Source organism: Manis pentadactyla, chromosome 3, assembly GCF_030020395.1.
Source record: "Manis pentadactyla isolate mManPen7 chromosome 3, mManPen7.hap1, whole genome shotgun sequence".
NCBI lineage: Eukaryota > Metazoa > Chordata > Mammalia > Pholidota > Manidae > Manis > Manis pentadactyla.
This window is the reverse complement of record NC_080021.1, coordinates 11,926,501-11,952,981: the sequence shown is the minus strand read 5'-3', so window position 1 is coordinate 11,952,981 and position 26,481 is coordinate 11,926,501. Positions and strand designations below refer to the sequence as shown.

The 26,481-nt window shown below is 50.7% G+C and overlaps 1 protein-coding gene across 7 annotated transcripts in view; it reads right to left on the bottom strand.

Annotated features, from left to right (window-relative positions):
• The window catches only part of CYRIB (CYFIP related Rac1 interactor B), a 146,077-nt gene extending 125,198 nt beyond the window's left edge, over nucleotides 1–20,879 (bottom strand). For 3 of the 7 annotated variants that reach the window (XM_036890492.2, XM_036890493.2, XM_036890494.2), the window contains exon 1: nucleotides 20,712–20,870. The gene's annotated coding sequence lies outside the window, so the exon portion shown is untranslated. Of the gene's footprint in view, nucleotides 1–20,711 lie in introns of all 7 variants that reach the window. The other 4 variants (XM_036890497.2, XM_036890496.2, XM_036890500.2 and 1 more) reach the window with 4 other exon arrangements.
• Between the last annotated feature and the right edge of the window lie 5,602 nt (nucleotides 20,880–26,481).

Genomic DNA, 26,481 nt, shown 5'->3' with positions numbered 1-26,481 from the left:
GGCAGAAAAGCCCACTTCTCCAGGGAACGGTAGGCGGGCTGCAGCCAGTGAGGACCGGCAGAGAGGTGGCAGGGGGCTCAGAGGAAGGCAGGGACTGGGTCCTCAGGACCTTGGGTTTTGTTGAGCTTTTATATGATGATACAAAGCCACTGAGGGTTTTAGGCAGAGGGATGGCATGAGCTGATTTTGGAGGAGGCAAAAATGTCCCCTAACCGTACCTTGCACTCTCTTAAAACCCTCCTGCTGCCCTTGAACGGTGCTCACACAGATAATATGTGACTCAGCCATCATTAATTCACTCCATTTTTTCACAGACATTTAATGAGCACCTAGTATGTACCAGGCACTGTGATACATGCTGGTGACACTGAGATGAAGGAAGACACAGTCCCTGTCCTCTAGGTGCCTAAAATCTCTACCACCCAAGATCAGCCAGCTTTGCGCAAACTAGAATCTAACTCAGATCAATACTTTTGAAAGGTGCCAGAGATTCAGAGCTCTGAATGAACACCATGTCCTTATTTCTTCCTTTCTTTATCATTTATTTGTTTACACCTTGCCTCCTTCCAAAAGAGACTTGAGACAGCTTGCAACAAAAAAGGATTGATGAAGATAATTAACAGAAAAAGAAAATCACAGAAGGAACAAAGCAAACAGACTGAGCCTAAGGGCTGATTACAGCTGCTGTAATTCAGCATAAATTTGGCTCTGAGCATCCTGGCAGCCAGGGCAGAAAGGGGTACAGGGTAAGAAGGAAGAATCACCTTTCCTCTGTGGTAACACAGCTTTTCCTGGCTATCCCCTAATTTCTAAAAATCAAGGGTGGGATCTATTGTGGGTGGGCAAGGAGGGGTGACCCTGTAATTCACCTTGTTCATTACAGAACTCAACACCTTCCCTTATAAGTGTGTGCCTTTTCTAGTTCTACTAGCTACCACGCTAGAAACTGGCATTTATTGATAACTTTTTCTTTCTTATTGTCTCCCTCCCCACCATCATCACAAACATTAGTTACAAGTTCTATCAATTCCATCCCGAAACAGCTCTCAAATTCATTCCCTCCTTTCACTGTCCAGCACCACTGCCTTACTACCGGCTCCCAGTCTCAGAACCACCTCCTGCCTCTAGCCTGGCTCTATTCCACAATGTCCCTAGAGTGATTTTTTTTTAGCAATCGTGTATCTGGCTGCACTGCTCTTCTTCTGCTTACAATCCTCCCACAAGTGGACTCATTCCACCCTTGCCCACTGGGAAGCAGCCATGTGGCTTGGGCAAGACGGACCATCTCTCTTTTGGGGCAGCCTCTGGCTGGCCTGAGGCAAGCAGTCCCAGTGGTCCTAATCCCTTTGTCACAGTGAGCAGTTCAAGGAAGCGAGAACCCAGGTCTAAGCCAATCAGCACACAGCATTCTCCCAACTACAGGGATTGGCTCCAGGGTGTACACATGACCTCAGGTGGCCCTGTAACAAATGGGGAGAAGTAGATGAGAAGGCTGGAACTGCTGAGCCGCACTACCACCATGAGGGAGGCAGCCTGAGGGTGAAGCTCACGTGGGGGGGCAAAGCTGAGAGAACAGCAGAGAAATTACCCAGGCCAAAGCCCACCTAAAGACTAGCCTATCCCTGGACATTGCAGTTAGCTGTGTTCATGAATTCCCTTTCCTACCTGAGCCAGTTTGAGTTTACTGTTATCAGCTACCAAAGGCACATCTATTCTACATAATCTCAACATAAAGAACAAACTCCTTGGCAACAGGGGTCAGCAAACTACAGCTCACAGATCAAATCAGGCCCACCACCTGTTTTCATCAATAAAGTTTTATTGGAGCACAGCTACACCCACTCACTTCTGAATTGTCTTAGGCGCTACCATGGCAGAGTAGAGCAGTTGCAACAGAAACCATATGGCCTGCAAAGCCTAAAAAAATGTACCATCTGGTTCTTCACAGAAAATGTGTGCTGACTCGTGGCATATAGGTCATCCATATTTTGCCTTCCCTTCCAGACTAACTGTCCACCACCGTCTGTCTCCCTGCCCACTGGAATGCTTGTCATCTCCTCTGGTTGGTCACACTAAGCTTTTTTGTAGGACTACTTCTTCTCTACAAGCTAACTCCTTGTATCCTGCTAACCTCAGCTTAAGTGTCACCTCCTTGCAGGTTCCCTGTCAGAGTCAGGAGTACCTTGTACAAACACAGCAACTTTGCCTGGCCTTATTCTTCCACCATGCTGGGCAGAATTATCCAGCTGTGTGCCTGTCTCTACCTCTGAACTGTAAGCCCCTTAAATGGCCAGAATTATGGATTCTTTATCTTGAGGCCCCGTGCTTATTAGCACAATGCCTGACACACAGTAGGTGGCCCCATGTTTACGGACCTGAACTAGAGACTGGGTCCTCAAGGAATGGGCTCCGGCTGGGTGGTGCCTACCTTGTAAAAGGGAGGCAGGAGAGAGAGGGGCATCCAAAGCTTGCCCAGCTCACCACGTGATCAATGCCCACATCGGAGGCAGGCGCCTCATCACGGCCTCAGCAGTACGTCTGCGAGGGTCACTGATCAGAGACGACAGATGCTGGCTATGACTATTTTATGGAGAAAATGCTTTTGATGAGAAAATAATAGGGAGCTCCCAGAACCAACAGGCAGGCTGGAGACCCAGGCTGGGATAAAGGACCGAGGGAGACTGGGCAGAGGGAAACGTGGCTAAGCCACGCAGCAGACACCTGCTCAGGACACTCACCATCTATCTCCACTGGACCCTCGACTCTGGAGAGCCCCTGAGCGCCCTTCATCACTGCAGTGCCCACCCCAGAATCTCAGCCACGTGGCCACGCTGAGGCCACACACCAGGGCCCGAGCAGCCAGCGGCAGGAAGAAAGAACATCCGTCCACCTCAGCTTCCACAACAGGACGCAGAGATCTGCCTCCCTCCAGGACTTAGTTCTGGGGGTTCCTCTGAATGGGCAGGATGCTGCACACCCCAAAATACAGCAAGTGCCCATGAGACACACCAATTCATGCAACTGCAGAATGAAGTAGCTGTAGATCCATGAGCCCCGTCTCACCATAACTGGTCCCACCAAGTGGACTTGGTCTGCCAGGGTGGCGGAAGTGAGGGTTGAGGCATCTGTGTGTCCCCACAGCCCCCAGAGCCAAGTGTGAACAAAGGAAGTGTTTCTTCATCTGTCACCAGAGAGAACAAGAGTCAAGCAGAATTTCATGCATCTGCAATTGCAAAACATGCACAGTAGTAGCAAAAGGGTCATTTCCAGAAAGATCCCTCTCTCCCTACTCCATGAAGACATTAGGCATCAGCTCCATTCTGGATAACTTAATTGCCACGATCTGAACTTCATTCATTCATTTGCTTGTTCATTCATTCCACAAACTGTGCCAAGATCCAGATGGGCCAGGTCCTAAGATGGGTGTTGGGGATACAAAGATGAACTGGTTGCCAACCTAACCCTGACTTCTGGAAGTTCAGTCAGCTGGAGGGGGCACAGAAAGTGAGTTTCACTTTGGAGATGACAATGGTAGTGGAGGGCTGGAGGTTAGTGACCTGTATGTGTGTGCAGACCTTTGTTAGCATTTGCTGGACATCACTTCTCTACACACACGCGCACACACACACACACACACGCACACACACACACACACACAGGCCCTACCCTTACCCTTTGGATGCCACGGCCTCTGGGAAGGCCTCCTTGATCTATCAGGCTGGGTTTGACGCCCCCCCACCACATCATGGGCCCACAGCACCCAGTATCATTGCTGTCTTTCAATCTGAACTCCTGCCTTACATGAGGAGGGGACTCATCTGTATGGCTGGTGGAGGAACCTGTGCTCAGATTAAAAGAGGCACCTAATGAAGTGTCAGAATCTGAGGCTTCCCCCCTCCAGAACATTCACTGTCATCTCACCTCCTGAGGTTCAGGTCTCATCTGACCAATGCACTAGACCCTGGCTATGGTCCCTTCCAATGACAGCTTCATGCAAACCACGGGCCACCTCCCAACAGCTACCTTCTTAGTCAGACATCAGCCCAAGGGCCATGGTCCACAGGACAAGGGCTGCATGTCTGAATCTGGCTCCTATTAGGAATGGCTGCTGGTGACTGAGCTGGCTAAAAACTTCATGTCTTGGGCAGTCTGTTCCCTGAGGCAAGAGGAAAAAAGGCAGAGGCTGACGCCATTACTGCCAGCAGTGCTACGGGGCAGATGCTAACTCCTGGCAATGGGTGGTCCTCAGGAAACTGGGAGGTGAAGCTGGTCTCAGATGCCCCTGCTCTACCCTTCATAAATCACAGTACCAGCACCTGCCATTTGCACCACATTTTCCAGTTCAAAACACATTTTATATGTATTCGCTCACTTATCATCCACTTAAATCTTGTTATGTGAGGCACTCTGCCTGGATCTAGGAATCTAAAGAGTAATAAAACACAGCTCCACCTTTTCTTGCCACTTCTAATGGGAAGGCCTCCTGGACCTCCCCACCCCACATGGGCCCACAGCATCCCATATCATCACAGCCTTTCAATCTAAACTCCCTGCCTTGGATGAAAAACAGATTTAACTACTTCGTACATAACTGTGTTCCCAGGGCCTAGGACAGTGCCCGGCACACAGTGAGAACAGAATCAATGCCTTGAGGAAATAACGCTTGGGAGGACAAGGCGGCCATCAGGGAAAGCGGAACCAGCAGCAGCTAGGTCAGGCTGTTAAGGTAAGGGTCTTATCTTAGGTATTATCATTCCCGCTTGGTTTTCTAGATCAGGAAGTCTTTCTAAGAGAGCTTGGGTGCCTTGCCCAAGATGCTCTTGCTAGTAAAACTAGTTGGGCCCCAAACCCCACTCTCTTCACACCAATGTCCATACTGTCTAGACACCCTGGCCAGTTCCGGCTCTCCTTTTCCCTAGGGACCACGGACTGCCATCTGCTTTCCTACAGTCCACTTGTTGAGACCTAAGGGACTCTCTACCCTCTCCCTGGGACATTTTTTTTTGATACCAGAGGATAGAAGCCTGTGATGAAAACAAAGAGATAGAATGTCGGGTACTCATTAAACAGATGTTTACTGAGCACCCATGGAATGCTTTATTCTACAGGCAGAGAAGCAGGAGCAAACACAGGCCAACATCACTGCCTTCCAAGGTCTGATCATGAGGCCATGTTATGAAAAGGTGGTTCCCTTTGGTGAATGAGTGGATGAACGGCTTGTAGGCAATGTCAGGTGACCACTGCAGGTAATACCAAGATGTAAATCAGGTTAATTCAGTGCACCCGATCTGCTGGGGGGCTGGGCACCACACAATCGTTCACCCCAAGTCACTCTACTAGCTATTGGCCTTCACAAATTCTCCTTTGAACATTTACAGTACAAGAGAAACAGAACAAGCCCCCTTTTCTGTACATTGCTGGCTTCCCAATTAAAGTTGAGGATTTGTGTTTACTCAGGGTCTATAAACACAGACCCAAAAATGGTATTTAAGAGAAAGCAGATGAAATGTGGGTAAGGAATAGCTAATAAAATCAGGGAAAATGCTGTGAGTTTTCAACCATGACTATGATTAAACAAAACTTGCAGGAAGGATGATTTGAGGGTCAAGATGCATGAATGTGTACAGAGCCTGAGCTTCCAGGATAAAATGTAAACCGTAACTTCCTGCAGAATTAATTGGTCCCCAGTGGGAGATCTGGGCTAAGTTCCTCTGGACAATGCAGCCAATGTGGCTTTCCCTCCCCCTTCCTGCCACTAGGTGGTCACATAGCTTGTCACAACTGCATTTAAAAATCACAGGTTAGTTGGGGACAGCCTTTGACGGAGGAACCTGCACTGATTTAAAGAGGCACCTAATGAAGTGTCAGAGGCAGAGGTCTCCCCCTTCCAGAACATTCACTGTCACCTCACCTCCCAAGGCTTCAGTCTCATCTGGCCACAACCCTAGACACTGGCCAAGGTCTAGTTATTGGAAGTTATTCCAGTGCCAGCTTCCCGCAGCCCATGTCCTCCATCAGCCCAGGCAGGAACATGGAGTGTGGAGAAGCACTTCTCTTCCGAAATATGGGCAAGGGTCTGGCCTGAATTTCAACATGAGAGGCAAAAATGCCAAGGGGCCAAGGAGCCCTAAGGATCCCCCAGGAAGTGGATGACTTCGCAGAGATCAAAGTAGGCAAAAAAGGGGTGATGCCCAGGGACAACCTTAATGAAACCCTAATGAGTAAGTGACCACAATTAAAGACAGTAGGAACATTATTTGACTACGCACCGACCAAATTCCCCATCACTGCTTTCATCTGGCTCCCCAAGTTGCACTTAATTCCCCAAGCCACTGAAACAGAGAGATGTGCCCTTCTGCCTCCTCCCCATCTTGGCAGCAGGCAGCAGTTTCCCAGGCGAGTCTTTAATGTCAGACGACGGCAAGATGACCTTCCTCACCTGCTTTTGCACTCTATAGGGCCAACTCCTTTATCAGCGTCTCGGTTTACCAATGGCTTTCTTCACCTGAAGGTGAAGCCAGTCTCCCTGGGCTGGGTCCAATGTGGCAAAAAGCTGAGGCCCCAGTTACTCACAAAGTGCTCTCTGGAAACTGACTTGGTTTTAATACTGGAGTAGAGTCTATGCTGAGTCAACTCAAAACCAGCCTGGATTCTAAGCCCTTCTGAGTATAAATGACCAAGAACACACTGAAGGACTGCTCCAAAGCTGAGCTGATCCACCCATTCATGCAATGTACTTCCTTTAATACTAGCTTGCTTGCCTGCTTTTGCATGTGCTGTTCCATTTGTCTGAAATGCTGATCCCAATGCTGGCCTTCAAAACTCAGTTCAAATTGTCACCTTCTCTACAAAATCTTCCCCAGCCCCTCCAGGGACAGTTCAGTTCAAAATGTCTTGAGTGTGTGAACCTGGCCAAGTGCTGTGCTTGGCTAGATGTGCAGAGAGGAAAAAGTTCCTTATCTGGTTGGAGAGCCTCCCAGGCCAGCATTTCCAAATAACCTCTTGCTTGCAATACTATTTTTAAATTTTTTACAGTGAAACATTTAAAATGTAAATATAAAATTTTTAAATATATAATGAATAGTAAAACCATCTCTTCTATCCACCACCCAACTTAAGGAATAATACAGTAAATACAAAGTTCCCTGGGCACCCCAACACGACCATGTTCATCTCCCCAGTTCCCCAGAGGTAGGCACTATCCTGAATATTGTATTTATCACAGCCATGCAGTTCTTTATGGATTTTTACCTCACATGATTGTAACCCTGAAAGAGTGTATATCGCTGTTTTGCAAGTTTTAACATTTTCATAACCTGAACACTTTGCATATTAATACAATGGTGTTTTTGTTTTTGTTTTTTTCAATGGTTTGTTTTTACGTCCAACTCTTCCCACAGTCCAAACCCTCTGTGAGGTCCTGCATCCTGCTAATCTCCACAGAGGGTCACATCACCCAAAGCCCAGCACACGGTTCATGCTTAATGCACACTTGCTGAAAATGGAAGGTGGGAGGAAGAGAAAACACTGAGGACAGGGTTTTCATTCACTGGACCCCAAAATGGAGTAAGAGAGGGGTGCAGAAGGCTTCCCCAGTAGGGTCCATCTAGAGTACAGCCTCCCAAGTGCCTCCTACAGTCCTTAGAGTCTGCAGACGCATAGGACCCTGTAAGACATGGCCCAGAGCAGGCTGAAGGGACAAGCAGCCTGTGCTGTGGGGAACAAAGCCCACAGTACTCTACCCAGCGTGCAGGAGGGGCTCTGGATGCATTTGGTGAACAAATAACCATTCCTGCAAATAAGAACATAGAAGCTGAAATGAAGGTGTGACTGGTCCACAGAAGACCCACCTTCAGGACCTTATAACAGAACAACAAAGTCCCCAGTCATCGAGGATTAATGCCTTCCGTTCAGGTCCAGTTCCCACAGCAGAAGCCATGACTACACACACTGACTTTCAGCTCCCTAAATAACACAGCCCAGGTGGCTTCCAGGGGCTCTGGAGGAACCCAGGAAGTGCCATACAGATGAGAGAATGCTTAAACACGCAAGGGGGGAGGGAAGGGGAGGAAAGGACAGTTTGTGTGGCCACCCTGAGAACAGGGTCACTTTGAGAGTATCAGGAATACCAGCCTTCAGGATAGAACACTAAGGCCTCAGTAAACCCCCTTTTCCTTAATTAAGCTGTGTCTTGGCTTTTGAATTCTGTGCCAGCCTGAAGTGCATCTGTGCAGGCCATCAAATAGAATTTAAGAAGAGCCAGGGCTAAGAGATTAAGTCCCAACTCTGGCCCTGACCAGCTGTGCATCCTTGAGCAGACTACTCAACCTCTCTGGGCTTCAATTTTCTGAAAAAATGATGCACTCATTCCACAGACACTCAGAGCAAGGCCTCCTGTGAGCTTGAACTGCAGACATAAAATAGAAAAAGGCCCCATCCCAGGGCTCAGTGAGGTTTACTGGGCCAAGGCAATGGGGCAAACACAAAGGACTCTACAGGTGTGAGGTGCTGTTGTTATTAGACTTTAATTTCTATCATATAAGCCCTTTCTGACTTGTTTTCTCTTTTAATTTTAAAGATTCAAGCCACAGTGTTTGGTCCATGCTAAGTAGAACAGAGAACCAGGAAGCTCATCTTTTAATTCAGTGCCGACAATACTCTCGGCTCAAACTTGGCAAAACGCTTTCTTTCAGCACGTCTATTCATAGACGGCTGTTCCTAGAGTTAGCTATCAATTATTCACGCAAACAGAGGAATTGTCCCGTGCTGAGAGGCACCAGGCAGTGGCAGGGAGGGGCCCAGGGAAGGAAGAGAGGAAAGAACAGGGCTGGAAAAGACCCCCTCCCCCCAGAGAGCAGCCACACCCCTCCAGGTCTGGTCCCCGGGAGAGGGATGGGGAGGTGACAGACATGTTACCCAGGGCCTCACACCCCCCACCCCCACCCACCGACTCCTCCTGTAAGCAGTGCTTCAGGAACCTACTGCACAGCTGAAGAAAGGGAGGCTCGGAGAAGTGAAGTGACAGCTCGAAGCAACTGGCAGAGCTGGGGAGCACCACAGGTGGGAGGCCGGTGCCCAGCAGCGGGTCGCCCTTCCCTTCCGCCCTTTGGAGCAGATGGAGACTTTAATCGTAATCAAAGTCTCGGAGTTGCCATAGGCTTCCCCCCTCTCCCAAGGACTAAACCTTTTACCAAAGCTGCTTACCATCTCATGGGCTGCCAGCTGTGATTTGCAGAGTTGACCTAAACATCAGCAAGGTGCTGGCGGGGATGACACGCGAGGATGGACGCCGGACCTACCCCGGCATCAGCCTCTTCACTTCGGGCCCCTTCATTTTCTTCCTCTGACCCTCAAAACTGCAAGGGCGAGAGTCAGGCAGGACTCAGCCTGGTAAACCCAGGGCCCTGCAAAGCAGGAGGCGGGAGCTTCACTTCTTCATTCGTTCCTTCAAAGCAGCACACCCGGCTGAGTTACACGTCATCTCCTCTGGAAGGTGTTTGCGGTCAGAGCCCAGATGTTGGCCAGGAGAAGAGGAGGAAGGGAATGGGGAAACCGAGGGATTTTTCTGGACACACAATTAATTCCTGTTTGAGATGCTAGACCACGTTCCTCCTTCCATGTCTAATCACAGAAATGCATGCATACATAAAAATGATCAATCGGTCTTGGGGCTTGAAATGAAGATTTAAAAGCACCCCAATTTCAATTTTCAATTAATTCATACACTGATTCATTGAATGTACATTTGGCCCCTATGTTCCCAGCCACCTTTTGATGCTTCGTGACTTCCTTAAAAAATGGCTTAGGAGTTTTGAATGAGAACTGCTTCAAAAAGCAGACAAGGTGACAACAGGGCTGCGTGATAGACATGGAGCTCAAGAGAACTGGCATTTCAAATGCCAGAGAGACTGGGACTTTGCAATCCCATGACAGGTTGCAGTCAGCTGCCCGCTGAGGTGCCCTCCTCTGCTCCTCACGGGGTCCTCGAGGCAGATGCATCCCCCTCTCTGCCCCTGCATCCCACCAACTCCCTCTGGCAGAGGGTTTTAAAATGCAGTCCCTCTCTACCACTGAGTTCAAGGGCACCCCACTCTCTGGACGCGGAGGAGGGGGACGTGAGCACTCGTGGTCATATGGTTACCTGTGTTCTACTGAGAACACAAGACAGCACCTTCCTCCATGGAACCAGAAATTCACTTTTGCTCTGGCACTTAATGAAAACAACTCAACCAAACAGAAACACTTCACTGCTGTTAATCATTAGCTGTCATTCAACCTTACCTTTCCCTGGAAACAATTTCCATACGATGTGAAGACAGTTACTGGAGGCCTGGTGCCTCCAGATGCCCTTCACCCCATCAGCTGATAACCTGGGCACTCTACAAAAGTCACTTGACCTCTGTCTGTCCCGAGGTTACCTCCTTTGTCAAATGGCAATAATAACACCCTCCCAATAGGTCTAGGAGGGTCTGATCCATGGTGGCTATTCCAGCCAAGAATTGTTAGCTGTCTTTCTCCAGTTGTCTTCTGTTCCTATTATCAGGCCTGTTAGTATTTTCACCTCAGGAATGCCTGGGCCTCAGTTTCAGCAGTGACTCTGTTATTTTGCATACTGTTCCTAAAGTGATTTAAATGCTGGTTTTCTTTCTTTCCCTGGAAATAGGAGAGTTCCAGGTTTCTTAGAGAAGAGGGGAGGGGAGAAGGCTTCCTTCCCATAAAAACAGCATAACCACATTGCAGAACAGGTGTAAGAGAGAGAAAGGAAAAGAAATGCATCCATCCTCACATGCCCCACAACCTCTGACACCATGATGGTGTGCATTTCCTTTCAGTCTTTTTTCCTACAAATGACTGCGTTCTCACCTGGCCCTCCCTTGAGTGGCTATAGGATAACCAATTCAAGTGTTGTGTTATCTTTAGACAGATTATTTCAGATGTATTTTGTTTTCTTAAAAAAAGCTGAGCTGAAGATCTTTGAGTAACATTTTGTCCATATTTTTTATTGTTTCTTTAGGATAGCTTCCCAGATTTGGGGTTGCTGGGTCAAAGGTTACGAACACCTTCATGGCTCTTGACATAACATTGCCATGGTTACCCAGAAGGGTCTCTAGAGGACCCAGCTGGCCACCGGCAAGGAGACACAGGTGCCTTCACGGTTGTGACATCTTTCAGAAGCATCACTGGGGTGGGTATGAGGCAAACACTGGGTTTTCTCTAGAGCACGTTCTCATGGAACATTCTGGTCTCTGCATATCAGCATGTGCAATCTCAGGGGGCTTTTCCCATTGCTGAGTGGGAGCTCCACAGCACATGTAAGAATGAGCTCCAAGGTGGAAGCAAATACTAACTCCCTCCTGCCTCAACAGCTATTTAAGATGATCGGGAATGAAAGATTGGGTTCCTTTTCTTTTGGTTTTAAGTGTCCAAGGTCTTGAGACAAAGATCAGTCTATCTGAAGACGGGCATTTTCCAACCACATTCCCAGTCATGAACAGAGTGTTGCTGGGGAAGGTGGTGGGTGAAGGATGCTCCAAAGGACATACTGTGTTTACTCATCTGCTTCTGAGAGAGGGAGATCTGGGGGAAAGTCAGAGGTAGGCAAACGTCGTTTTGCTACACTTCCCCTGCATTTCACCACCGAAGCTTATAGAAACACGCTTGGGAAAGAGACAGTTCCACTGGGATGCAGGGCCTCAGGGAAGTAGGTTACCTCCAAAGGCTCGGGTCCCCCATGGCTGAGGAGGCCCTTTCAGATCAAGTCCAGAGTGGGACGTTGAACCACACACTAGAGGTGCAGGGTCAGCGACAGTCACAAAGGTCCCAAATTTAAGAGCTGTTTTCTCCAAAGAAACTTCGCCTCTATTCAAAAAAATTGACTCAGGCCTCACTAGGCCAAGGGAAGCTCCCTCCTTCCTGTCTACCGGGTCTCCCACACCAGACAGCTGGATCCCCAATATCCTCTCCTAAGTTGATCACACTCGAGCAGGAGAGACCTCTGGAACACACGATCTCTCTCGGGAAGAACAGCTCCACGGTCTGAAGATGTGTGTGCATCACAACACACAATGGAATTGTAGCACACACACTCATTTAACTTCACCATATTCAACCTTCCTCAAAGGCCCAAATGCTTTTATTCTTTAATTTAAAAAAAATAAACTTTAAATAATGCAGAAGGATATTTTGTCTGTGTGTTTACTTGTGTTTTATTTTTTGGATAGTGTACATTGTACTTTACTTTTTATCAAACAGTGCTGACGCCATGCATTTATGCATACGTGTTCCTGCACAGCGTCACATACACAAAGCCGCATGTATGCCACTGTCTTTCAGGGGCAGTTTGGGAGGCTGTCTGGGACCATTTCCACCATGGATGTTTGCCTGCTCTACTGACTTCTGAACGTCAAGATTAAAACGTGATTCTGCTGCGTAAAGTTTCCTCTCTTCTGGTGCTTTTGGGTCTTGAGAAATGTGTCACCTGTTAGGTACTAGCAGAAAATCAGTCTGAAATCAGAAAAACCAGGCCTCCCAGTCTGGTAATACCATGAGAAGGCTCCCTGGCTTTATAAGCCTCCTCCCATGGACAGGCTGCCTGGTCAGGAGAACTCACCCTCCTCCCTGGGCCATGAGCTGGCCATGCAGCCCTCAGCAGGGTTTTCACTTTCCTGGCCTCATCCCTCATTCTTTCAATGAGCAGCCTAGATGATTATCAAACTCCTGTGTGACTAGGCAACTCACATCACCTCTCTGGGCCGCTGTTGCCTATCTGAATAGGTTCCCACCTTGGAGAAGAATCAGAGCTTCCCAAGTGGGATTCAAGACAAGGTCACCCTGAGTGGAGATGCTCACATTCTCAGCACTTGGGGCAGGTGGCAGGTCAGCAGCCACCACCAGCCAGGAGGCGCTTCCTCTTTCACTGCCCATCCCCCAACCTGCACCTTACAAGTGTTTCCTGGGTGGGACACGGTCCTGGGAAGGATAGGAAGGATCTGCAGCGCCCTTTCTTACCCCAACCCCCCGCCCCGAGCCATGCAGAGTTAGAACCAGAGTTAGAACCTGGGGTCTCTCTGATGTGGCTTCTCTAACAGGGACTGTGGCATCAGAACCGCCTGAGAGTGCTTGTTAAAAATGGGCATTCCTGGCTGTCCCACCCAGTGAGCTTAAGCACACCCAAATTGTGGTCGGATGAAAGAAATACTGGGGAAGAGGGAACACACGCATTGAACAACCTGGCAAGTTCATGTGTTGAAAATGGGCAGGGGGTAAAACACTGCAAGTAAAGGTATAAGTCCTGTGTCCACACATTTTCTCACATCTACAATGACCAGTGTCCAAACTTGAGATTTTTCCTTCAGATTCAACCCCCTCCAAAGCATGAAGCCACAGGACCCTCCTTTCCAACTCTTACAGGTGCACATTCAGACAGAGCAATGCAGACAATGCAGTGTGCTGCAAATCCAGACACCGAATGCACCAAGAGGTGTATTAATAGCATGAGTAAGTTCACACTGAGTTTACCAAAAACCTCACCACTCAAATTAACCCAAGTAATCTACTTGCAAGAGTAATTTATAAATTCTGAACTTCCTTGGCTGACAAATTCACAGGGGTTCCAGGTGCTTCTTGCAATGATGGTTGTCAAGATGCTCACGTGGAAAACCACCACCCTCTTCCAGCAGTACCCAGCAATGCCCAGCAGTACCAAGAACACCCAGCAGCACCCATCAATACCCAGTAGTACCCAGCATACCCAGTGGTACCCAGCATACCCAGTGGTACCCAGCAGTATCCAGCACTTCCAGCGGTACCCAGTGGTACCCAGCAGTACCCAGCAATACCCAGCAGTACACAGTAGTACACAGTAGTACCCAGCTGCAGCAATGTTACTTTTTGGTAGGCAACTGCCTTTGAAGATTTTTTGTTATATTCAAGTTTTACTCAAGAGATAGTAAAAAACAGTAGGTGGGCACTGAAGCTGGCAGAGTATGTTTGAATCGTACCTCTGCTTTACCTCTAAATTTTCTCGGTTTCTTCATCTGTAACATGTGGATATTATCTGCCTCAGGGAGTGATTGTGACGGTAAGAAATAAAACATGCAAAGTTCACACAGTCCATGCTCAAGAGAAAGTTGTTACTGCTACAAGGGAGACCAAAAGGAGAAAACCAAAATCACAAACCCCACAACATGATGCCTGTGGGGCCTCGTCATCAGGGAGGCTTCTGCCTGAGCCACGAACGCCACCAACGGTACTCACAGAAATACTGCCACTGAAGAGCAGGATGGATTCAGCTCCTCCACAATGAAGTGAATGCTTGATGGCAATGAGGGCGTGTTCAGAAATGACTGAAACATCACTTTGCTTTCATTCGCGAGCCTCTTTGATCTCATGCCCACTGGCTGGCTTCTGGTGTCGCCAGTGTTCAGAGCGGTACATAAAGCCAGAGTCCAGGGGAGCAGAGCGGACACTTCAGGATGTTACTGCCCGAGTGTCACTTCCACGATATCTTCTACATCCTACGTCAACTCTGGCTTTGAGCAAAGCTGGGGTCAGTGCCTGGACTGGCAGAAAAGTCTCCCTTATTAGTCTACACCCTCCTCTCCCTGATCCCTGCCCCTGAGGCTGTGTGGATAGGGGACTCAAATGAGTGAGCACCTATTAGACACCAGGCCCTGTGCCAGGCGCACTCCAACACTTTCTGACTTAAGAGCCACCACAAGCTACGTAAGAGGCTCTGTGATGTCAACAAGGTAGGCAGTTTGCAAGGCTCCCCAGTTACAGAGTCAGGTGTGAATGGAGACTAGGCCCCAAGGCCCACGGTTCTTCACTCTGCCACCAGCCCCTTTCCAAGGAGAACCCCACGGTCTAGTTGTGCATGAGGCCACTGAAGCAGTTTGAAATTATCCGAAAGAAATACCCGCCCTCCCATCAGCTTCACATCGCATATCTCTGCAGGAAGGAAAGCCCAAGCCCAAAATGAGCACGGGACAGATAATTTCTCACCCACCTATGACCTTGTCCTTGGAGGAGTGGTTTATCTTTGGAGTAGTTCTGTGAAGGACAAAGCTAGGAGCTTTTGTGCACCCCTCATCCAGTCCCCTGAACAGTCTGGAAGGCAGGTGTTACAGGCCCAGCTCTATCCATGACAGTTCTGGTTCAGCAAGGTGCCATGACTGGCCCAAGCTCGCACAGCCTGGGAGTGGCAGGGCCCAGGCTCCTTCAGCTCCACAGTGCAGTGGCATTTGCTGGGTGGGCATTTGGGTTTGAATTCCCAAGAGCACCAGTAGCCCGACAGAGCTGGTCCCAGGAGACTCTGTGACACAGATGAGTCAAGGATGGAGCTTTCCTTCTTGCAGCTCAAGGCCCTTCTCATCCTTAACTCCTCTGCACAACTGCACCCCATGTTCTCCCCCTTCCTGTCTGGGGACGCTGCAGGGAGGCGAGGCCATTAGTCTCTGACATGTGTGTGATCATAAGGCTTGTCCCATGTTGGGCCTTCTTTTTCACTGTAGATTTAAGGGCTTAGTGTGGGTCAAAAGTAGGTCAGGACAGAGGCATCTTCTGAGCTGGGGAAGGGCATCCAGCCCCCAGCATCCCCTTGGCCTCAGAGACTGCACTACGTACGGCCCCACGGTATGCACAGCCCAGCATGGGAGCCAGAAGACCTGGGCTCCAGTCCTGTGTGTGCCTCTTGGGCAAGATGCTTCCCCCTCCGAGTCCCAGTTCCCCCCTCTGCTAAACTAAAACTACTGGACGGCTAAAACCGGAAACTGAGCATGAGCCTCCTGTTCATCCTTCCAGACCACAGTCACGTGTGAGGGCCCGTTATGCTCACACTGCTTCCCGTTCTTCTCTCCCCACTTCCCTCCCCACCTAGACTACTGGAGTCTCCAGGCCCCGCTGGGCCATCAAGCACCACCTGGCAGATAAAGGATGGCTCCCTTCTGTCCTCGCCAGAGACTTGTTTCCGGCCTCCATCTCTTATCACATGTGTTTCTGGCACGGCTGCCCCTTCCACCGACCGAGCTGCCAGCTGCTCAGGGGACACCGGGGCCATGCTCAGACTTGCATCCTCAGTGTCCGTCCAGGTCCTGAATGAATGAGGGGACCTCCGAGCCCTCTCTACTCCAGGTGAGGTCCACAAACCAGAGAATCCCATGGGAAAGTCTTAGGGATGCAGAATCTCGGCCCACCCAGCCTCTAACTCAGAATCTGCAAGAGAATCCCCAAGGGATTTAGAGGCACACTCCAGCTTGGGAAACACTATTCCAAGATACCCCCAGCTCTGACATACCCCTACCCCACATCCCTTGCTTGGACCACCTAAAAGCATCTTGACTTTAGCAGAACTTACTAAAACAAAGCCCATCATTAACCAAAAGAGATTCACCTTAGCAACCTTCTAGAAGCCTGCCACTGAGTCTCAGAAGCAGGATCTGAATGTGCAGCCCAGGGTGCCTCTGGCCTGTGTTACCTACGGGCCCTCGAGTGTCAAGAAGGCCCAGCAGTTTTCAACACTGCCTAGGCCTGTTACCCTCAGTTCTGCGGATCTGGCTGTGCCCCCATCCATTAGCCCCAACAAGTGGATGACAGCACAGCTGCCGACACCCGACAGCAGAGGCGAACAGGCCCCTGGCCCGCCTGCCCCTCACGGGCGCTGCATCCATGCGCAGAAAATGCTCTTCCCTTGTTTTCTTTTTCATGACATTTATTCAACTCGGAAGGAAAGGAACCTTTCCAAAACACATTTTCAGTTTTTTAATAAACCCTGCAATTCCTCTAATGGTTTCCAATTACCTTAAATATTTATAAAAATCACTCTCAGCAACACTTCTTTAAACAAATCCCCTCACTGCCTTCGATTATTTATATATTTATGAACATGATGTCTCCTTCCCTTGGAGCAGATGGCAGCGAGTACGTCTTTGGAAAGGAGGAAAAAAAAATCAATGGACAGAGTGTAAACTCGACGACTCCCCAGTTCACTCTTTTTGACGAGCTCTGGTACAGTTCCTTCCCGTTCAGTGGAAGCACCACATGTGGACAGTCAACAAGTGGTTTGGGAAAACATGGAGGCTTGAACGTGACTGTAGGAGGAGGCTGCCAGCCAAGGGCTTGGTTCCCAATGGGAACTGGAGCCCTGTTAGTAGAAGGGACAGGTTGGGATGGAAAGAGCCCAGGGTTCAGGGTGGGGAAGTAACCATTTGCTGAGCACCTACTATGTGCCATGCACTGTGCTGGGAGGGTCTTCATACAAGCTCTGAGTCCGTGTTCACAACGACCCTCCCAGGTAGTGATTATTGTTCCTCACTGGGAGATGAACAGGCCCAGAGAGGGAAGTATTTTGCCCGAGGTCACAGAGCTAGGAAGCGGAAGCAGCAGGAGGTGGGCCGGGCAGTCCGGCCTCGAGAGCCATGCCCACACTGCCCCTAGAGGTAGGAAAGGATGAGGGGAAAATGCAATTGCCCTTAACCTCATGCATTCTCAGCTACGAAGTTATTACCGTTCTTTCATCCTGGTGAGGCCAATCACCCCTTTCAAAGCCATTCAGAGACTTAACTCCCCAAGTTCTACCTAAGGAACAGGAACTTTGTCCATTTGAGAACCTGCAGGCATTGGGTCTCAGCTGAACGCTGGAAGGAGTCTGTGCAAAGGCTGAAAGGAGATATGCGAGGAGGGTCTTAGGCACATAAAGAGTTAACTTCAAGGGAGAGAAGAAAAAAAGACCCTTTACCCTCAGGAATGGCTGAAAACCAGGATCAGCATGATTCTTTCTTCATTAGGCCTTTATCAAGTGTCCCAGAAGGAAAGAAGAAAAGAGTAATGTTAGCCCTCCCCCATTTAGTGAGAGGCTCCAATTCAAGTTAAAAGAGAGGAATGGGTCTGGGTTTTGAGATGCTTGTGCTCTAGTAGAGGTAAAGCAATGATTGCTGTAGATGATAGGAATCATCACTAATGCCCACTGAGCCGGGAGAGGGGTCTATGCTGAGGGTCCCACTTACATTACTGCAATGAGCCAAACCCCGCAGGACATTACACCGGAGAGCGCGGAGGCGCCGAGAGGAGAAGCAGCTTGGTGCCCAGCCCCAGTCGGGGAGAGGGCAAAGGGAGGTGCGCCTCTGGGCCGTGCCTCTTATCAGGAACCTGCGAGGTGGAGGCGGAGGCGACCATGTGCCTGTTCAAGGATGAGGAAGAGCCGCTCTGGAGGGCGGTGACCTCTCCAAGGCTGCACGGCCAGTGCGTAGCTAGTGTAGCAAGCTTAAATTGGGTTTGTGACCGACACACCACCGCTCCCACCATGCTCGCTGGAAGAACGTTTCACTGAAGGTGGCCAAGTCCCAGACGCCAAAGCCACAGGACGTTGGTCTCTTCGACCCACGGGTGGTAATGCTGCCAAGCATGTGGCCACAACCTCCTGGCACCAGCGTCCCTCGGGAGTCCCTCTAGTCGTGGTGTCTGGGTCCTGAGGAGGAGCTGTCAGAGACTAGGACTCCACGATGGAATCAGCATGCACTTGGGAAGAACCACCAGGGAACAATTTCAAGGTCACCTATAGGCCAGTGTGCTGACCTTGAGGTGGAGACAGAATGTTCCTCCATAAAGAGCAAGGGGAAACTGTCACTCTCTGTTTGTTCTGTCAAAAACACATGCACTACCATCACGTATCCAGCACATGCCAGACAGCCTGCCAGGTGCCAGGAAAACACAAAGGCCATTCAGAAGGAGCACAGCCTATGGAAGGAGGCAGAGGGCCTGCAGATGAAGACTCGGGGAGCAACCCGAATCTGCCCCTACTGGCTCAGAGTCTTGAGCCAAGTCCTGCCCCCTTAGGTCTCGTACAATGAGAATAAAATCCCCACTTCACAGGCAACCATAACCCCTCCATGTCTTAAAAATGAAGGTGAACATGTCAAAGTGCAGCTGACCACTGCTGGAGGAGCCTGCTCTTGCCTCTTAAAATAATAGCAGCACTCAACACTCAGCTCCTGCCCTCCAGATGTGGGGGAGAAAACACCAAGCTGAGAAATCCTAAGACAGGTGCGCAGAAACCCCTGGGAGCTGAGAAAGGAGGAGGGGTGGCTGTCAGCGAATGCAAAATTACTGGAAAATCTCCCAAAGTTAAGTGCAGAAACCATACTGGGCCTTTATCTGAAGGCCATTTCCAAGTACCCCAGTGCATAATGCACCGGGGACTCCCTCAGCTCACACACACTCTGCCCCTTCCCATGCGGAAACTCTAATAAGGATCTAGAAAATGCAAATGACAATGTGCCTCCCCAAGAAGAAAACCCAGGCCAGCTAACCACTTCTGCTCGCTCCTCCAAGGGAGAAAACCCACCTCTCCCCAGCTTCCTCCACGTTTACAGAAACCCCCAAGCCTGGGAAATCAGCCCGGCTGCCAGCCCGGGCGGCGCGCCTCGGCCAGTTAGCTGGTGGTGATCAAGATGATGCCTCCTTTTCATTTCCACAAAGTGCAATCTTCCAAGAATAGCAGAGGCTCAAAGTCAAAGTTTAAGCTGCTTTTCACAAGGAGTCAATATTTTCACAAGATAATCCTCCTCCAGGAGAGGGTGGATTACACAATTCTCAGGAGGCAGAATGTGGCTCAGGGGACTGCGGGCTGGATGCTACGGGGCAAGGAAGCCAAATATGTGGAACCACACCCACTCGTTTGTCAGAATTCACCATCCACCCATTAATTTCACAAGTATCTATGGAGACTCCTAGGCACCCCTTCCAGGCGGTGGGGATGCAGAAATTTAAGGTGACTGGCAATGACAGTTTCCACTACCCGGCCCCCTCCAGGCCAGGAAACCTACGCTCACTTTCTCTAGGCCGAACACAAAGAAGCCCATTTTACAGACAGCTGCCTAAGCCTCAGAGAGGGTAAGGGGCTTGCCCAAGGTCACACAGGTAGTAAGTGGCAGGGCCAAGAATTAAACAGAGGTACAAAGCCCACGTGACATTCGCCAGCGGGGCCTCCTTCCCGCTCAACCCCTCCCATACCAGCTCCATTTCTTGCAGCAGGGTGGGGATCGAAGACCGCCCCCCTCCCCCGCCCCGCGGTGCTCGGGCAAGGGAAGTCCTCGGTTCCTCTTTCCTCCCACCCCCGACACAGGCCACACAGGTTCGAGTCCCACCGTGTGTGTTCGGTCCTGAAGGGAAGACCTGCAGGCTGCAAGGGCATCCACCCGTTAACACTGAACTTCATTTTTTAAAAAAGATGATGAAAAGATGAAGGGCAAAAAGGAAGTGAGCTTTAAACACAGGCGGGTGGTTACCCCAGGAGGAAGTCCTGAAGCCAATGGAGATCGTGTTCGCCCCCTCTAGTTCCTCAATTCTAAGCGACCGGCCTTCCGAGGCCCCAGTGGAAGCTGGCTGCGGGCAGCCCCGCGCCCGGGTCCGGACCGGCGCCCTCACCTGGGGCGCAGCTCTCCCTGCGGGCGCGGGACGCCGCCGCGCGCTCCCCGCAGCTGGGGGACCCCGGGCGGCCGCCCCGCGGCGCCCGCCCCCCCGCGCCCTCGCGCCTCCAGCCCGCCCGGGGCGCATCCCCGGCGACCCCACCCCGCGGCGCCCCGCCCGGCCCTGCGCGCACCCCCACCTCGCCCGCACCCACTGCGCGCGCGCCCCCCGCACCCGCGCCCTCAGCGGGGCCGCGCGCGGGCGAGCCGGGCAGCCCGGGCGGCGCCGGCGGAGCCCCGGGCACGTACCTGGCGGCCCCGGCGAGCGGCGTGCGCAGCGCGGGAGCCTCGGAGCCTCGGGCGCCGCCGCCGCCGCCGTTTCCGGGTCGGGCGGCCTCACGTCAGCGCCGCAGGTCTGCGAGCGGCGTCCGCCGCGGCGGCAGCAGCTGCGGCCCCGGCGAGGGCCCGGCGAGAAATCGCTATAAAAGGAAGAGGCGCCTCGAGGGGGAAGAGGAAGCGCTGTTCACCTTCGAGAGGCCGAGCCGCCGGCGCTCGCACAAAAGGAGGACGGCCGCCGACGCCGCCTCCCCCCGCGTCCCGTCCCCGGCGCATCGCGGGGCCCGGCGTCAGCGCGCGCGGCGCCCCGGGACCGCCCCGCGCCGGCCCCCACCCCAAAACCCGGCGGCGGGGTGCGGGGACGCTGTCCGGGCGCCCGGCTGCCCTCGCGCTCCCGAGCCGAGGCGCGTGGCCAGGGGTAGGGTGACCTTGGGCAAGTCACAGCGGGCGGGTGGGCGGGCGGCCCCCTGGGTGCGCTGGGGGCTCCTCGCCCTCCGGCTGCAGGAGGGAACCCCAGCTCTGGGAGGCTCCGGGGTGGCCCAAGGTCACGGCCCGTCGGACAGGGCTCCGCCTCGAACCCGAGTCTCCCGACCTTCAGGCCTGCCAGGGTCCGCTCCCTGGGTCCGCTTGCCCTCACCTGGACGTTGATCGGGGCCGGCCCTCCTGGCGGCGGGTCAGTGACAGCAAGTGCATTCAAAACACTCATGCAGCCCTCAACAGATATTTGCTGGGGGCCTCCTAGGTGCCAGGGTTGGTCTCGGCCCTGGGACACAGCTGGAAACTCAAACAAAATCCCCGCCGGCGGCGGAGGCAGGAGGAGACAGGCAATATGCGGTGGTGTCAGGTGGTGCAAGGGCTCTGAGTTAAAATAAAGCAGAGGGGAGTGGGGGTGGGGGTGCCATCGTGAGTGGCTTTCCCAGGACTCTTAGTACAGAAATTCCCCAACAGCTCCTCACTGCATTTCCACTTTCAGGTTATGGGAGACTCTGTCTTTCCGTTGCACCTACAGTGGCAAGATACACATTTTTCTCGGTGTAACGGGAGGGGCCTAGGAAACACATTCTTCTTCCCTCTGCCTTGCTCCCCCAGCCCTCAAGCCCATCCCATATTGTCTTGAAATTCAGCCAAATTTCTAATCTCAAATATAGATGATGTTCTTTAAAGTAGTCTTCCACTGGCTTCTAACAGGGTGTCAAAAAAGAACATCAAAAGCTTTCATTCTTTCCACCGTCCACCTCCAGCCATCCTGGATGAGTGAGGTTTGGGGTTGGTATGGGCTCAAACAAGTAGTGCTGACTTACCAGGTTATAACCCTTTTCTTTACCAAAGATGTCTAAAGCGCTCTCTCTTGCCCAGGCCCAGGGCTAGGAGCTGAGATTCCAACAGGGCTTACAAGGGGCTCCTGGCCTGAGGTGCCACATGAATTCTGAATGGTATTTGCAGGAAAGCAGCCGAGGGGACTTGGCGTTTGGAGGAGATAGAAGGGGGAGGGTGTTTGCTCAACTTGGAAGGGAGGGAGCTGCAGGGAGGGTAGGAGAAGGTCATAAAACCCTTCCCACAAGATTTTAGAGGCATTTAGGCCTCTGGAAGCACCTGGAAGCTTGCCTGAGCGTCAGGACCCTCATCTCTAAAGGGCAGAACTGGTGCCCACCTTACATGGTGGAGTACGAATGTGTGAAACAGCTGGATCTTGAACAAGGAACACGAGGAGAGGGAAAAGGGGTTGGAGTCAGACAGAGCTGAGTTTAGTTTCTTTCTTGGCCACTTACAAAGTAGGCATTAATAATTTGGAACGTTTCTGAAATAATAACCAGGTGCCAAATGCTATGCCCAATGAATTTAATTCTCAGAACAGCCCCATGAGGCAGGCTTATCATCCTCAGTGTTATGCAGGATATTGAAGTCGAGAAACATGGAATTTGCCCAAGGTCATACCAGTGAGACAGTGGTGGAGCTGGGCATGAACCCCAATGGTCTGGCTCCAAAGCCCAGCCCTTTGCCACGCTGAGACTCAGTTAGTCCATCTGTGAAATAGGATTGGCAGTAATTACTTCATGAGGTTGTGGTGGGGCACAAATGAAATAGCACATGTGTAGCACCTAGCCTGTTAGTGAGACCCAGGAGAGAGCTAGCACCTTATCATAATAATTGTTAAAGGCTTAGGGGTAAGGAACTTTCTGGCATGCCTAAGAACTGAAGTTTGGCTTGAATGTAACATATGGGGAGTTGGGAAATGGAAGAATAGGTGAAGGTGTGGGCAGGGACTAGATCACACTTACCCTGCAGTCCACTGAATTCAGAGATGTCTGGAAGGAGGGGTCCAACGTATATCTAAGTGTCTTCACTCATTGGGTACAGTGAGGTTGAGAGGATGATGCTGGCCTCTGATCTTGGCTCATTCAGTCAGGTCCTGATAGATCTGACGTATTCAAGCAAATGGAAACCTGGAGATAGTGTCCGGAAAAATCCTCTGGCCATTCACCGCTGTAGTGACCTGCTGTTTCCCTGAGTTACCCACCCTGACAATGGCAAGTGGAAGCCGAGTGTCTCAGTCCATTCAGGCCACTGTAACGCAACTACTGCAGACTGGGTTGCCCAAACAACAAACATGGATTTCTTATGGCTCTGGAGGCTGTGAAGGATGAGAGCCCATTTGGTGTCCTGTTGAGGGCCCACTTGCAGGTTCATAGAGGCCTTCTTCACTGTGTCCTGTGACAGAGAGAAGAGGGGGCCCTCTGGGGTCTCATATAAGGGCACTAATCCCATCAATGAAGGCTCAGCACATGTGAACTAAACACCTCTTAAAGACCCCACCTCCCGATTTCAACACATTGGGGATTAGGTTTCAACAGGAATCTGGGGGCACTCAAACCAGCAGTCCAGATCACCCAGCATCCTGCAAGGAACACTAATTTTGGAGTCAAGGAGGCCAGCCTGCAATTTCTAGCTGTGCAACCCTGGGCAAGTCATTTAATATCTGACTCCCTTAATTTCCTCATCTGTAAAATGGGAATAATAACATTATTACCTCATGTGGGTGAGACCACTCCATGAGATCATGAATTTCAATGCTTTATAGCTGTTCAGCGTGTGCCTGTTAGTTCCTCAGACTCCTGTTCCCCTGTAGCCCATGCAGTCCACACTCCGTTCAAGCAAAGTAGCTGGCTCCTTCCATCATGTATGCAAAAGTGCTGCAAAAATATGCAGTTCCCTGCTGAGCATTTTTACAAGAGTAAATGCTATTCTGTGTCAAAGGTAATGGAAGGTCAAAGTTCGGAGACACAGGGACTCCGTTTTTGTCCTGCTACTGAGTATTTTGCAATGAAGCAGATTCCTCATCCCATCAGGATGAAAACAAACTCGGTGACAACGTACAGTGTTGTCGGGGTTCCCACACCTCCTGCCATTCTGAACCTCTGGTCTTCAGGGAGGAGACTCAAAGCCCAGGCTGCTTTGAGTTGCAGGAGGGCCTTGTGGAAAGGGGCTTGCATGGGGCTCCGGCAGCCCCTCCAGGATGGGGAGCCCTGCTCAGGCGGTGGACAGGGAGCGGCCCTCGGGCTGGAACGGGATCCTAACCTGAGCACAAAGAACAGGGCTTCGAAAGCCGGTGAGAGATGGTTTCCAAGGGTGGTTGGAGGGGCGGATGGGGGGCAACTGCTTAATGAATATGGTTTCCTTTGCGGATGACAAAAATATTCTGGAACTAGATTGAGAGGGTGGTTGCACAATACAGTGAATGTACAAATGCCACTGAATGGTTCACTTTAAAATGGTTAACTATAGGTTATGAGAATTTCACCCAGAATTTTTTTAAAAAGGAAGGAAGGGAAAAACACTTGGTGTGTGGAGGGGAGCTAGTGAGCGGGACTCTGAGGGTTTTCCAGTATTTCAACATACCCACGGTAGGGCTGCCCAGATGAACCAAAATGTCAGACTCATAGCAACTGGGGGCTGGAGCTCCTTGTCAGCAGCCAGTTTATAGACGTGACCATCGAACAATTGGAAGTAAAAGAAATTAGCGTTGATCCATGGAGTTTTGTCGTGATCGTTTTATGATGATGCTGACTTACTTTGTGTTTCTGATAGAAGCACATGGCATAGTGGAGAAGCTCAGGGTGGGGACAGAGGGACCTAAATTGGGGTCCTGCCGTTAGTTCTTACCAGCTGCAGCAGCTTAGGGAAAGCAGCTGGTAATTTCCTACATGGGTGATGCATCTACACCACTGGACGCTGAAGGAACAAGTGGGATGACAGAGGTGGAATTGCCCCTGGAAGGTGCTTTAATAAATGGTAGTTGCTGTTACTATATGGTGCACAAAATCTTTCAAAACGTTGGTCCATGGGGTAAATGAGCCAAAGTTCTTGGGGGGGAACTCTAGAAACCACTGCCTGGACTCTGGGGACTCAGACCTGCACAAAGGAAGGGACCTCCACATGCAGGGCCTCCTCCTTGCCGGGCAGCCTGTGTGCTCAGGAAGCAGTGTGGGATGGAGGCGCCGTGCCCAGCCCTGCCCCCTCTCCTCTCCTCCCCTCTCCTCACCGTCTCCACAGTGAGGTGAGAGAAGCAGCTGAATGGCCTGTCACTGGTGCATTAGAAAGTGACAGTCACCACCAAGAGCAAGTTAGCTGAGTGAATATACTGCACATTCCCTGGACTGACTTAGTACAGGGGGCAGCTAGCACTTCCCACTCTAAGAAAATCTTAAATCCTCAAGAAAGCTGAGTGATGTGATTTGTTTTAGGGACACAGCCATGAAGTGGTTACTTACATAGGAATTCCTATGTAAATGGGTTCACTTCTGTCATCCAGAAAAACTCAGTTACGTGGGGGGTGATATTGTATCAGTCACAAATTCAGTAAGAAATCAAATGGCCCTGCGTACAGGGACAGAAATATCCCCACTCTGATCACACTGAAACGAAACCATTCTAAATTTAATGAGTCATTTCTTTAAGCATAAAACGTTCCTCCTACCCTTACCCACAAGCTCCGTGTACACACACGCCCATGAGCACACACATATAAGGAGGGTGTTTATGTGAGTTGTTTTTCCTAGTTATGAAAGTAATACATGTTCGTTATAGAAAAATCAAGAGACAAAAGTAAAAGCAAGCAAGCAGAACTCACCCATAACACCCTTTGCAGGATCAACTATTTTTCCTTGACATTTTGATATATTATCTCTCAGCCTTTTAAAAATGCATTTTAATACAGTTGCTATCATACTCTGCGCACGATGCTGAATTCCACTTCCATATTCACTTACACATGAGTATGTTGATCCCATGTTGGTTTAAACAATAGACCGGGAGGCCACCACTGCCTGAAACCCACACAGAAGAGAAGAAAGAGAAGGCAAGTGTGAGACCGAAACCACTGTTCCCCTTCAGTGTCATTTCCTCCAGGGCAGACGCTGGGTCTTATTCAGATTGTGGTCCCAATTTTTAGTACAGTATAGTAGCTGCTAAATAAAGGCACGTGTGTCTTGCCAATGGGTTTCAGCCCCAGGCAAGTTCACTATGTGACCAAAGAAGTTGACAGAAAACGTTCTTGGGACGAAAAGGTTATACCCAACTTTATTTCCAGGTGGCAGGTCAGTCACTAAAATCCCATTCACTCAGAGCAAGTCTGCATGCAGCAAGCCGGTCTCTGCCTCTGGGCCCCTCTGTCTGCACAGATGTCCTCTGGGCTTCTCTGCACAGTCATCCTGCACAGTTGTCCTCTGGGCCTCTGTCCTCTGCT